Genomic DNA, 14,425 nt, shown 5'->3' with positions numbered 1-14,425 from the left:
CTGTAAAAAAAAAAAAAAATCTTCAAGAATAAAGCTTAATTAGTCACACTGCAACTCATTAACATGCCTGAACTGGCAAACAAAAGCCTCTGGATAGGGAGCAGAAGTGGTACTGGCAGGCTCTTCTGGATGTGGAAGAAGGCAAGCACCACCTCATTCCATTGGAGCAAACTAGATGGTCTAGTTATAAGAGCCTGTCGCCTGTATGAGGATGTGCCTAACAATTTGGCCAACGTTCCAGGCCTGTCTGTTTGTGGATAAGGTCAGGGAAGCCGTGGCACAGATTAAGGAGCAGCATGCATTCATTTTGTCTTTGTCAGAAGGAGCCAAACATCCTTCTTCCTCTAACTGTCCTTGCTTCACTTTTAAAAGTCCTCCTTTCAGAGATGCCCCTTCCAATAATTTCAGCAATATCATGCTGCACCCATGCTGCTGCAACAGTAGCTTTCATCATGCAGACATTCGCATGAGAGACAGTCCCAGTCCAAACCTGGACCTAGTTTTTGATGAGATATGATCCTCAAAATGTGACCCCTCTGGTTGGTGGAAGATTCACCTGTTCCTTGAAGAATGATGAAAGATCACCAAGGACTGTTAGGTCCTCAGAATTGTGGAATCTGGTTACAGTTTGCACTTCACTAATGTTTAGCCTTCAATCAGGATCCATCTCACTCCATCCTGCTCTGTCTCAAGATGGAGTTGCTTCTCAGCAGGTGAAATAACCTGTCCCTCCCAAAAATCATGGCAGGGGATTCTATTCCCGCTATTTTCTTATCCTCAAAAAATCAGGGAGATTGAGACTTATCCTGGATTTATGAAGACTGAAAAAGAGCCTGTTAAAGGAGAAGTTCAAGATGAACAATACCCCACATCATCCAAGTGGAAAACTGGATGTGTGCTCTGAATCTGAAGGATGCCTGCTTGCATACCCATTCATCTGGAAATGCTTCAGATACAAGGTAGATTCTTCTCCCTATCAATTCAAGATTCTCCTCTTTGGCCTCTTGATGGCCCCTGAGGTCTTTGCAAAATGTCTGGTGGTAGCAATGGCACACCACCATCGTCTGAGTATGTCTTCCCTTACCTGGACGACTGGCTGGTGTTGGGTCGTTCTCAAGCAGGGGCTTTGGAATTCTTGCAGAAGATGAGCAAGCTCCTTCAGTCACCAAGTTTCATAATCAACTTTGCCAAGTTGAATTTCATCGCCACTCAGAAAATCCAGTTCATCTAACTGTGGATAGACTCATTTGAGGATAAAGCATTGCTCTCATCAGAAGGGACAATGTTGCCTTGGTGTGCTGGTGTAGTATTTACTGCAGCAAGATAAAGTTCTAGCCCAAGCAATCCTTGTCATCGGGCACATGGCACCTCAACATGAGAGTTCTCCAATGTGGTCTCCACTCTTGGTGGGATTAGTTGCATCAGGCCTTTCTCTATCCCATAAGGGGTAACCATGGAGGTGAACATGTTCCTCCATTGGTGAGTGGACCTAAGGGTCCTGGAAATGGGTGCTCTTCTTTGAGTTCTACCTCATCAGGTAATGCTGGTGACTGATGTGTCCACTGGAGGTTGTGCGTGGACATAAACGTCTTCCAAACTCAATGGACTTGGTCAGCAACGGATCTGTTCCAGATCAACGCCTTAGAACTACGAGCTATTCAATGTGTTGAGTGTTCTACAGGAAAAGAGAATTTTGATCCAAATCAACAACCAAGTGGCAATGCTGTAATTGAAGAAGCAAGGGCACAAGTTCTGGACCTCTGCCAGGAATCTGGGATTGAGCTGTAAGAGCTTTGCATGAAGCATCTTATCTTTCTGGGATCTCCATCATGTTGGCAGATTTGCTTCAGTGGGGTTTTTTGCCCATATGCATGGTCACTGGACCAAGGCATAACAGATTGGCTGTTCAACCTCTGGAGTCACCCGTCAATTGACCTGTTTGAATTAGAAAGCAACAGAAATGTCAAGTTTTATTTCATTCTTCAAAGCAAGTTCAGGTCCATTCTGGCTATATTTCTGTTCAAGTAGGAATCAGATCTGCTGTATACTTTTCCTTCTTTCCCATTAGTGACTAGAATAGTGCAGAAGGTACTCAAAAACACTGACCATATCTTACACTCATTGCTCCAGCTAGGCCCAGAAAAGTGTGGTTCTCTTACCTCATCAGGTTTTCAGTCCATCCATCGATACCTCTGGGAACCAGTCCGGCTCTAGTAGCTCAAGAGGAGGGTTGTGTATGTCATACGAGCCTCTCCTTCCTCAACTTGACAGTATGGATATTGAGTGCTCAGTAGTACCTTCATTGTCAATGTCTAAGGAAGTTGAGGACGTTGTGATTTCAGCCAGAAAGCCATGTACCAGAAGAGCATGTAATTTTAAGTGGAGTTGTTTCTCATCTTGGTGTCAAGCAAGTGCCCTGAATCCATTTGCATGTACTTTGATATCTGCTTCAGTACTTGTTCTCCCTTTCCTCCATGGGCCTCAATATGTTATCTTTTCAAGTGCCATTGCCATTGCCGCTTAATACCCTCAGGTGTATGGGAATCCGATCTCCATCCATCATCTGGTATCGAGATTCACGAAGGGCGTATGGCATACAAGACCTCTAGTTGCAAAGCCACCTGTGCCATGTGATCTAAGCATGTTGGTGCAACTGATGAAATCTTCCTATGAACCATTGGAATCTGCTTTTTTTGAAGTTTCTTGCTTGAAAAGTGGTATTCCTAGTCGCCATCACTTCATCTAGAAGTTGGAAAGCTATAAGCATTGGTTTCAGACTTTGCATTTCTACGGTTTTTCCACAATAGTGTGATGCTCCATACTCATCCCAAGTTTCTGCCTAAAGTAATTTCTGCATTTCATTTGAATCAAGCTATTGTTTTGCCCACGTTCTTTCTAAGACCTCGCGTGCATTAAGTAGAAAAGGCCCTCCATTTGCTGCACTACAGAAGGGCCTTAGAATATTATCTGAAGAGAACTCCTTCACATTGTAAGGCATCTCAATTTATCTCCTTCAGTCCTAACAAACTGGGTATGATTGTTGCCAAATGCACATTGTCTAACTGGCTAACAGACTGTATCGTGCATTGCTATGTGCTGGCTAGCCTTCAGATCACAGGCTCTGTTATGACTCGTCATGTAAAGCTATGGCTCAAGAGCCATGTCTATGGAAGGCATTTTGCAAAGCTGCAGCTTGGTCATCGGTTCACACCTCTATGTCCTGCTACTGTCTGGACAATCTCTCAAGAAGCAACACTGATTTTGGGCAAGCAGTTTTGCAGAGCCTGTTCACCGAGTAGTCTATGCTGCTCGAGGGGCCCTGTTTACTTATTCAGTAAATGTTCTCTCACACAACATTCAGCTTGGGACTCCCTGCATATCATGGCTAATTCAGCCCTTCTTGTTGATGGAGACAGCAAGTTTGCTTTCCATAAACAGGATTCCCTGTAGACATCAGGCTGAATTAACTATGTGTAATACTCGCCCATCTCCCTGGAGAGTTGACTACCTAGCTAAAGCTGTGCTCTACAATCAAGGGGCTCATGAGGCAGCACGCATACAGGAACTTCTATACATGCTGAGTAGTAAAACTTTGAGGCAGAGAGATGGGTCTGTTCAGCACCATCTAATATCACCATATATCATAGCTAATTTAGCCTTACTGTCTGCAGGGAATCCCATTTTCAGTAAGCAGCATTTTTTTTTCTCTGTGCTAGCTTGCATCATACAGAGTTTTGTTCCCATCTCAATGCTCGCTCGCTCTTGCTGCAGACAGTTTTTGTGTACCGTTCTGATTTTTTTTTTTATTTTCTAGTGGGGTTTAGTGGGGTTTCCTCAATATTGTTGCTCATCTTGAATTCAGCCCTCCTGAAGTCCAAGATCCATTAGTGTGGTTCAGGTCAAGTCTGAGTGTTAATTTTGAACCACACAGTATTATGAGTCCTAGACCTTGAGTTTTGCCTTACCATGAGGTCAGTGACATTCCATTTTTCAGTACCAGATCAAATGTAGTCTACCCTCACATGAATTATTTAACTAGTTGCCTGAGGAATACTTCTTGTTGGATATCCAGGACTTCTCCACTCCTAGCTAATGCTGCCGCAGGTAGGCTCCAATCCACATCCAGCAGATTTCCATTGCCAACATGCCTTGTATGCCTTCCTGATTTTTTTTTTTTTTATTATGTCTGAATTTACCTCCTCTCCTGTGCTGGAGGTCTATATATTACTCACATGTACAAAGAAATCTCAAAAAAACCTAAAGAAATTAAATTTCTCCCTGGTCTTTCTGTAATTCAGTATTTAGTCTTTTCTTCATAACATGAGCTACTTAACACCATTTTCCCTTTTTTTCTCTCTTCTGAAGAGATAATTTGGGATGTCATATTCAAATCCTAATTGCCATTACATCAAGAAGACTCTGATTCTAGCTATATCCAAGTCTAGCTATGCTGAAGTGACATTCAGTTCTGTGATTTTGTTAACTAGACTTTGAGCATTTGCACAAATGACTCTGTCACCCCATCTTTATTCCTTTCTCTCTTTTCTTCCATTAACTATTTTATTAACTCTTCCTATTTTACTGATTGCTTTCGCAAATATTTTGTTGCATGGTTGATGTGCCTTTATTTCTTCAGGGCTCACTTTGTTTACCTTAACTATTTTTATGTGTGAGTGAGAGCAGTTTGTCTATTTAGGACATGAAATGATGGCTAAGGACTGAAGTATACCCTTCTTGGATGAATGCTTCCCAAAAGTTATCAAATAGAAGATAGGCTAGACTGTCCCAGATATATATATTATTTTAAATCTAGTAACTGGTTAAAGCTGGATATGTTAGGATATTTGAGAATTCTTGGCCTTCTGTTTTCAAGAATTAGTTTGATCTGTGGCATAGCATGAAAGATTTGCAGAGTTTAAAGTTCAGGATACACATAATTAGAGCTGCCACTGCTGAGATTAATGCCTTCTGGCATTTGCCGTCAAGAGTCTCTAGAGACTTTAGAGAAAATGCCCAGTTTTTGCCTCCTTTGGGCCTATTTATTTAGGGCTTATCTCCAAGGTGGCCTGCTTCTTATCTTTGTTTTGTTTAAAATAAAAAAGATCAGTTCATATTTCTCTATTTTCTCTGTAATGAGAAAACATTTAATCCACTTAGTTAATCCCATCAATATGAGTTATTCAGGATGTTTATCTATATGGAAAGAGTAATTACTTACCTATAATTGTTTCTTTCCAAAGATAGCAGCCAGCCAGTAACAACTCACCTTTCTTCCTTCTTAGTTGTTGATCCTTTTATTTGCAAGCTATTTATTAGCTTTATTTAGGAAGTATTCTGAGTTTTTATAACAATTTCTAGTGGTATGAGAATTAGATGTGGGTATATCCATAATTTGACACTTTCCCCAGCAGATATTTTGATATGATTTCCTGTTGTAATTTAATAAGCCACCTAACACAAAAGGGAATCACTGTAAATCATACGACTCATGTGTTATCATATAAACTGTGTAAGCAATGCTCTATATATTAATTTCATCATGCATATACACTCTCTAATGTTTTACAAATGTTTACAATTTTATTATATTTCACTTTTTTCCATCATACAGAATATATTACGTTACATACAAAATGTCATCAAAACATGATATAAAACAGTACATATCACAAATATACACATATCAAACTCCTCAACCAATTGTTTTTAATTGTTTATATTTTTTTGTAAATTTTTTTGTTTATTTCTATCCAGACATACCCTAACCCAATAATAACACATAACCACACTCCCTCACCATTCATTCCTTCTAAAAATCTCAACCCCATAAAATGTCACTGCTCGCCCTAATTATCTGTATTTAATCCTTAATGCAACAATTCCGTCCCATGAATTTATTGTTCTCCAATTTCTTTATTCCTAGGGTATTCACCCTATTTTCTCCAATTCCTTTATTCCAAAAATTGTCACCTAGCAAAGTTCCTTGTTTCACACTGTAGGGCTTCCTCAGGGGAAATCTATTACCACTTCTTGACTCTGACCGTAAGCTTTTCTGTCAAAACCGAGCACCTGAAACATATATCGAAAATAAATATACCTATAAATGTATCCATATACTTAACGGGACTAACCCCAATCCCTATAGTTATGCCATAACTTACTTAACTCAAACATATCAACTGCATGTCTGGACACTCACTAAGACAATTTCTCATTATCTCCTGTAAATATATAAAATATATGCATATCTATGTTATATCAGTGTTGAAATTTACAGTCACAAACCTCATTAAATAATGAACTACATACCTGATCTCCCACAACTCCACAAACCTGGCCCTCGATATTTAAATTCCAATACGCATACCGGCTGACCCGGTGCTCAAAGTGATCTTACCTAAAAATACATACCGATCATGACTACATGGTATATTCCCACAAGGGTTTCCAACTTTTGTATATGCCATATTCACTTTTTTAATTATTTTCAATCCATTAAAACTGGCAAATAATTAAACATTAAAAATTGCAAAAAGTAGTCATATTTTACTTTGTACCATGTAGAGCTTGTCAGCTTATTTATTTATTTTAGATTTTTATATTCCGCTTTTTGCACTTTTTCAGCACTTCAAAGTGGATTACATTCAGGTACTGGATGCCCAGAGAGCTTGCAATCTAAGAGACAGATTTTCAAAGCCCTACGCTCGTAAATCCATAGGATTTACGTGTGCCGGGCCTATTTTATAAAGGCCCAGTGACGAGCATAAAGCCCCAGGACGGGTCTTAAGCCCCGGGGCTTCGAAAAAGGGGCGGGGCCAGAGGCCTCTGGCACAGCGGCCATTTGCTGTTGTGTTGGAGGATCGTGTGCCAGCAGGCTGCTGGCGTGTACAACTTGCGTCTGCCCGGATCAGGCGCAAAAGGTAAAACAAAGGTGGTGGGGGGGGATTAGGATAGGTCTAGGGGGTGGAAGGGGAAGGGAGGTTAGGTTAGGGGGTTAGGAAGTTCCCTCGGAGCGGCCTGAGAGGGAACGGGGGAAGGCCACGGGCATTGGCACGCACAAGATGCACTAGTGTTATAAAATTGGGCTTACATGTGTTCTTCAGCAGGGGAAGGTAGCTCAATGAGTACACCTCAGGTACCTCCTGGTCTGGATACTTTTCTTTTTCATGGGTAGAATTTTTCCAGGGTTTACAATCCCTTTGTTCAGGCACAGTCTTCAACCCTGTCCAATGCTCCCAGAGCAGAGGTGCATGTAGGATCCTTGCCTGGACCTTCTGTCAAGCATCGGCAGCAGGACCTCCAGATAGAAATACGGATGGCACGGATGATGATGATGCCAATCCTGACTCTCTTGAGGATGGTGAAATTTCCCCCAGATTAGAACCGTATAGAACTATGTTATGATTCTGTCATAGAGATGAACTGCCAACTCTGATTTCCCAGACCTTGACAATGCTTGGAGTTCCTGGGACAGATTCAGTGTCTGAGTCAAAGAGAAATTCCATTTTGGTTTCCTTGCATAAAGGCTCTTGTATTTTTCCCGTGATGGAGGCCATTCCAGAATTGATTGATCTTGAGTGGGGAGCCCCAGAGACTAATTTCAAAGGGGGGGGGGGGTCGGGTTTTGAAAGGCCTGTACCCTCTGGATCCAGTGGTAAGAGAGCGCTCCGTTTTCCGAAGGTAGATGCACTTGTGTGTGCAGTCTCAAAGCAGACCACTGTTCCCGTGGAAAGAGGAGTGGCCATGTGGGATGCTTATGATAAAAAGATTGAGACTATCCTTAAGCAAGCATTTGAAGCAGTGGCAAAGATCTTGCAGATTGCTTCTTGTTGTTACTTGATGGTTCGCGCTTGTTTACTTCTCTTCCAGGAGGTTGATGACTCTGGGGTAAACTCCAGGGCAGTTATGGAACCTGCTGCTGCTGCCTTGGCAGATTCAGGCTGTGATTTGGTCTGCATTTAAATCAGAGGGGTGGGTTTGATAGTTGCAGCCAGGCGTCGGTTATGGTTGAGAAACTGGTCGGCCGATGCAACCTCCAAGACTAACCTCATCAAATTACTCTTTAACGACTCGCTTTTGTTTGACAGCGTGTTGGAGAAACTGGCCAGTAAGTGGGGTGAATCTCTGATTCTTTGTTTGCCAGAGGATAAGAAGCAGGCGCAGTGCTCCTTTTCCATGAGAGATCATTCTAGAGGATCCAAGCCTTTTCGACCCTAAGGAGTGACTTTCAAGAGGACTCAACTCTTTGGTAGATCTCAGGCCTTTCATCCCCGACAATCCAGAAGAGGCATAGGCTCGGGTAGTGGAACCTCCCAAGCCTCCCAATGAAGGTTTGCTGACCCACTCCAGGGAATGGGAGATAGAGGGACGCCTCTCTCTCTCTTATCAGAGATGGGTCGAGATCACATTGGATCAGTGGGTCCTGGAGGTGATAATGAGAAGGATATGTGATGGGGTTTCTCAGTGATCCTCGAGATGTGTTCTTGGAGTCTCCCTGCCACTTTCTGCAAAAGAAGCAGGCAGTGGAGGGTACATTGGCAAGGCTCATCAGTCTGAGGGTTGTGGTCCCAGTGCCCACGTCTCAAGAAAATACAGGCCAATATTCCATTTATTTTGTTTTGCTAAAGAAAGGCTCTCTTCGTCCCATCCTGGACCTCAAAGATGTCAACTGTCATCTGCGAGTGAAGCATTTTCACATGGAAACAACATGCTAGGTGGTGATGGCCATGCAATCGGGAATTTCTGACCTCTCTGGATCTGCCAGAGGCATATCTCCATATTCCCATCAGACTAGAACATCAATATTTCCTGTAGTTCACAGTTCTGGGATGTCACTTTCAGTTTCGGGTGCTGCCCTTTGGTCTGGCCACCACTTCCAGAACTTTTTCCAAGATAATGGTGGTAGTTGTGGCAGAGTTGAGACAGGATGGAATCTTAGTATACCTGTTGGACGACTGGCTGATTCGCACCAACTTGCTGTAAGAGACTCACAAGGTGATTTCCCTGTGGCGGGAGCTCAGCTGGGTAGTGAACTTGGCCAAGAGCAGTCTTCAACCTGCTCAGTCGTTGGAATAACTCGGTGTTCAGTTCAATAAGAAGCTGGGCAAGGCTTTCCTGCCGGAAGCTCAAATTCAGAAGTTGTCTTGTCGGGAGCCATTTTTTCAAGTGACTCCAATGGCGGTACAGCTGCATACTGTTCGTTCCTTTTTACTGTAGGTGGTCACTGAGTTTCACTTGAATCAGTTAATCTCCCTTCCGTCTCTGAATAGAGAGAGAGAGATGCAGAGGAGTAGTATCTGTTGCGACCTTTGGATGACAAGAGACACATTATCAGGTATCTGCAAGTTTCTGCGCCTTTCCAGAAGTCAGATCTCCTGTTTGTTCTTCACGGCAGTACTAGTCAGGGAGAGCCGGCCTCGCAGGCTATGAAGGCTCACTGGATTAAGGAGGTAGTCATGACCTCGTACATGGATGCAGGAAAGCCGTTACCTAGTCAGTTTAGGGCTCATTCCACTAGGGCTCAAGCAGTGTCATGGGCAGAAGTTATATTGTTGTTCCCTGTCAACATTTGCTGAGCTGCAATGTGGTCCTCCTTAGACACCTTTATCAGGTATTATCATCTGGATGTGCAGGCCCGGAAGAATTCACCTTTGCATGTGAAGTTTTCACTGGACCATGGGCAGCCTCCCACTCTATTTGGAAATAGCTTGGGTACATCTCACTTGTTCTGAATTCATCTGACTGGACGCTAAGAAATGAGAAATTACTACTTACCTGATAATTTCATTTTCTTTTGGACATTCAGCTGAATCCAGCCTCCCTCCCGTAGCTGCCTAATGATTGCATTATGGTCCTCTTGTGTGACTACGTGACTTATGTTTATACATTCTTGTCTGAGCTCAGTGTTGCCTGTTAACTGAGTATTGAAATGGTTACTTGTTTTTAACCAAGAATTTTGCTAGTTTGTCCAGTTGCTTTTGAAGACAATACTGGCAGACTGATATCACTGCAGGGGTATATGTACTGTGACGTCAGTTTGGCGCTCTCCATCTGCTGGTAGAGGTGCATAAAACACTTGTTCTGGATTCATCTGACTGTCCCAAAGAAAAGGAAACTATCAGGTAAGTAGTAATTTCTCAGTAGGTGGCAGTGTACAGCATAATTTATCCTCCCCCACCCTGGACCCCCTCACTCATTGGATTCTATCGGCCAAAAGGAAGGAAGAGGACGGTGGCCTTCAGTATGTCCAGCACATCCTCCCTCATCCCCTGCTAGGGCCTGAATGGCGCACTTTGAACCTTGTGGAAGCCGGTGAGTGAAGGGGGTCAGAGAAGGCAGGGAAAGGGTGGATCGTGGAGTGGGGATAAGAAAATAAACTAACTGGGGATTGGGGTAGGAGGAAGTGAGTGGACCAGGGGAAGTTGGAGTGAATGAGTGAACTGGGGATGGGGGGAGTGAACTCAGATAAGGTAGGGTTTTATGGGGGGGGGGGGTGGGGGGAAGGTAGTGAAAGATCAAGAGAGGAGGGGATAAGAGAGAGAAGAGATGGAGGGGGTGATTCAACTACCACACATCTCAGTTACACACTTCCAACATTTCACAGTATTTCCCAGTCGTTGGGCAAGTTTTTACTACTAGTTTCAAGATAAAGCTACTCTGTGGATTATTACATAAGTCAATGGTTCTCAACCTTGTCACTTTCCTTCTTTCTACAGCCAGTCTGGTTTTCAAGATATCCCTAGTGAATATGCATGAGAGAGATTGTCATGCAGTGTCCCCATTGTATGTATATATCCCTCATGCATATTCATTTAAAACATCCTGAAAACCAGAGTGGCTGGGAAGCCTAATAATAGGTTAGTAATGTATCAAACCAAGCAGATTGCAGCAGATTAAAAATGCTTTTTCATGAGCTACATCAAATATTTTGAGCCTGGTTACTTGTTTACTGTTTTTTCACATGCAACTTGCCTCCTCACCTCAGCATATTTTATTGCCCACCCCACCCCGATTTTCCAACAAAACTTGTAAAAGAACTCTATCACACTGCTGTTAGTGAAAGAAAATCTTTATTGGATGTATATGGCCACAACATAGGTTAATTGCATACCATGTTTCAGTCACTGAATATATAAACAAATACACCAGCTAACTTCCAGTTATTTATGAGGTAACCATGCCCTTGCCTGCACACCAAGTTTCTGCAGAATTTCAATTCACTAGCACTCAGTAAGCATCACACAGCCACAGGGTTGGCCGTACAAGTCAACCCTTCTCTGGTTCACAGAGCCATCAAAGCCTTGCCCCTAAGGTTATCCTGCAGTCTGATGCTTGCTTGCCGGCTAAGAGGTTATCTTCCATACATTGATGTCCTGGTCTGTAAAAGAACAGAAGTCACTTATGAATATGCAATATAATTGGGCAGCGAGCAAGAAACTTGTTTCAGCTCTCCCCATGTAACCCAGGGGCAGGAAGATTGGTTACTTGGAGTCCCTGCTTCAGCCAGCTTTAACACATTACTTGCTGTGTGCCCCTGACAATTCCAACCTCATTCCTCATTCTGCTGCAACTCTGTTCAGCATCATTTCACTCTGCCCTGCTGTACCAGGATGGGCCTGAAAATGCACTGAAAGAATACTAAATGGGCAGATTGGCCCACATTTATATCTGTGATTGGCAATCCACCCCCTAATTGCCTCCTATACCCCCAAAACTTTACCTCTGGGATCCAGAGGCAGAGCACCACCCTGGTTGTGGCACATCCAGTCCTAAGTAGGGATGGGTTAGTTTTTGTGAACTTATGCTCAATACTTTGTTTTCACTGAGAGCTTGATAAAAAATTGAATTATCACATAGCCCTACAGTTACCGTGTTTTCAACATATACTGTTTTATTTGTGCATGCCATTGGGAGTTGATTTTTGATAAATTAAATTGTGTGTCTTTTATAAATGATGGTGTTTTCTATTGACACCTAATAACCTTAAGGTCATGGTGTTTCTGTGTAGCCTATTGTTTGATGAATTTAGTGATTGGTTCCCCCACTCCAATCTATAGTGATCCATACTGTATCTCATAAATATGAAGGCTGTTTTATAGTCTGAACAATGCATATTAAATAATGTAATCTGTGAGATGAGTTTTGTTTGATCAACAGAACCTTTGTTATCCATAATGAGGCCATTTTCAAAAGCTGTTTATGTGGCTTACTGGCTATTTGCAGTACCTGTATAAATCAACTGAAAATTGCATCCCCCACCCTCCTACCTGTACCTGCCCAGCAGAGAGCATAGTCACATGCAGGAGAGGCATATGGGTAGGCATTGCAGAAGAGCTATAAGCAAACAGCAGCTGTGCTCCTCTAGGATTTCAGCTGGAGGGACCTTGGGATCCCCACCAGCCACTTTTCTTTTTCACTGCTGTTCCTCTGGGGTTTAGTCTGGTGAGCTCTATAATCCCCTGAAAATCCTTTTTTTTTTTTTTTTTTTTCCTCCCACTGGTGTCAATAGTCTTCAGTTGGCAGAGCTGAGTAATCCCTACCAGCCACACTGCTTCCAGTGCTGGGCTCCTCCTCTGGTTGGGAGCCACATCGGTGTTTATACTTCAGTTTTGTCTGTCTGCCCACTGTTACTCCCTATGTGGGGGACATTAGTGTCTCAGATGGACAAAGCTGAAATTTAGTGCTTTTATATGTATTATAAAACATATTAAAAATGTCATTGCACATGAGCTTTCATAACCGCATATGTTAATTCTTCAAATATGAAGAAAGTTTTCTCAAGGATCAATATGGCTTCTAAAACAATGCAATGAAAGATTGATGAATGATGATATAAACTTGTTTCTGTAATGTTTATTTTCCCTAATTTTTTCATCTGATTTTCTTACAGACATAAAGCAAATCATTTTTTAATATGAAGAAATTTGGCCATTCCCAATGCCATTCTGCTGTCACTATTTAGTGAATTTATAAGGATTGGTAACCATGACCAGATGTATGAAGGTTAAGATGCCAAAACCTCAGCATAACATCTCTGACCTATGCTGTTACCTTTCATCGTACTTGTTTATTTTTATAACCACTTCCTAACATTTGTAGCTTTTTATAGGGGTTGAAATTTCATTTTTTGCACAACTACCTGCTATTTTTACAACAGCTTTTGATCATATGATAGTGGACAAAATAATGCATTCATAAAAGGCAATGTTGGTATAAATAGTGCGTGTTGTGCAGAAGCTAAAGCCTTTGACTAATTAAGGGTGGGTATTATTTTTCTCAAAAATGTTGGTATTGAAGTCTTTTACTGGAATAATTTACAGATTTTCAGATTATTCAGGTAAATATGATTAAGATAAATACAAAATTGATTTTTTTACATGTTTCTTACATTTTCCAAAAATGTTTGATGTTTGCTAATTTCACTTTGACTGTTTTATATTAATCCCTTCGTTCTATTCTAAGGGATCTCTGATTCTGTGAGGAGCAAATATTTGGTATGTACATGAAAAAAAAAAAGTTATGAAGGAACTTCTACTGCCTGAGCACTATGTTTAAAAATATTTGCACTATAGTGCCGGTGCTGAACCATCTCCTATGTATGTTTCCTGAAACATTCCAGATAAAGAAGGATAGAAAAACTGTTTCCATCTTTCAAAACTTAATTAGGCAGCTTACAACTTTAGTGTTTCTATTTTAACATGTCCATATTTCAAGACTTATTTGAATGTGTATAGAACGCTTGCTTTTCTATTAAATCTCATTGTCTTTGTCTTAAAACTGACATTGCTGTTGCTAAACAGTTGTATCTGTTTTAGATAGTTTGTCTAATGGTTGAAACAGGTTTTGGTTTGGAGGATGCTGAAGGAGTAGACTGGGTGTTGTGATGCTTCTCTGCACATAACAATAAAGTGATGCCACTTGATTAGACTGCCACTAGGAAATCTGTATTAAATCTGTTAACTGTGTCAATTTGCTGTTTACCCTGTGTATAGTTTAAGATGCCAAACTAGATTTATCGTAGTGTCATTGTATTAAGTGATATTTTGCTTTCTGTAATACTGTTATGAAATAAAGTTTGTTTATTCTATATGTGTTTCCTACTTTGTGAGAGAGTATGCATCTTTTTTCAGTTGTCTTAAGGATACATATTGAAAAATATGAAGATTTTTCTCTATATTATGCAAAGGCATAGCAATGCTCATACGTAGCAGAGGGCATGCCAATATGCCACTGAAGCACATGCTGGAGAGACCTCAGGCCGACAGCAGAAAGGCTGATCGAGGTTTCTCAGTCCCCACCACCTTCAGGTAGACAAGACCCAGGGTGGGGAGGGGAGGAAAGGAGGGGATTGGAAATGAGTTAGAGGGGGAGGGATGTGTGAGGGAATGAATGAAGGAGGGCGAGTCAGAAGAGGGGATGCGAGAAG

The 14,425-nt window shown here is 41.8% G+C and overlaps 1 protein-coding gene across 13 annotated transcripts in view; it reads left to right on the top strand.

Annotated features, from left to right (window-relative positions):
- Window positions 1–14,086, top strand: part of EPB41L2 (erythrocyte membrane protein band 4.1 like 2) — a 647,115-nt gene extending 633,029 nt beyond the window's left edge. For all 13 annotated transcript variants that reach the window (XM_029594566.1, XM_029594576.1, XM_029594575.1 and 10 more), the window contains one exon: window positions 12,890–14,086. The gene's annotated coding sequence lies outside the window, so the exon portion shown is untranslated. The remainder of the gene's footprint in view (window positions 1–12,889) is intronic.
- Window positions 14,087–14,425: the final 339 nt, after the last annotated feature.

This window comes from Rhinatrema bivittatum, chromosome 3, assembly GCF_901001135.1.
Source record: "Rhinatrema bivittatum chromosome 3, aRhiBiv1.1, whole genome shotgun sequence".
Lineage (NCBI taxonomy): Eukaryota > Metazoa > Chordata > Amphibia > Gymnophiona > Rhinatrematidae > Rhinatrema > Rhinatrema bivittatum.
Note: the sequence above shows the minus strand (reverse complement) of the source record. Positions and strands in the feature narration are given on the sequence as shown.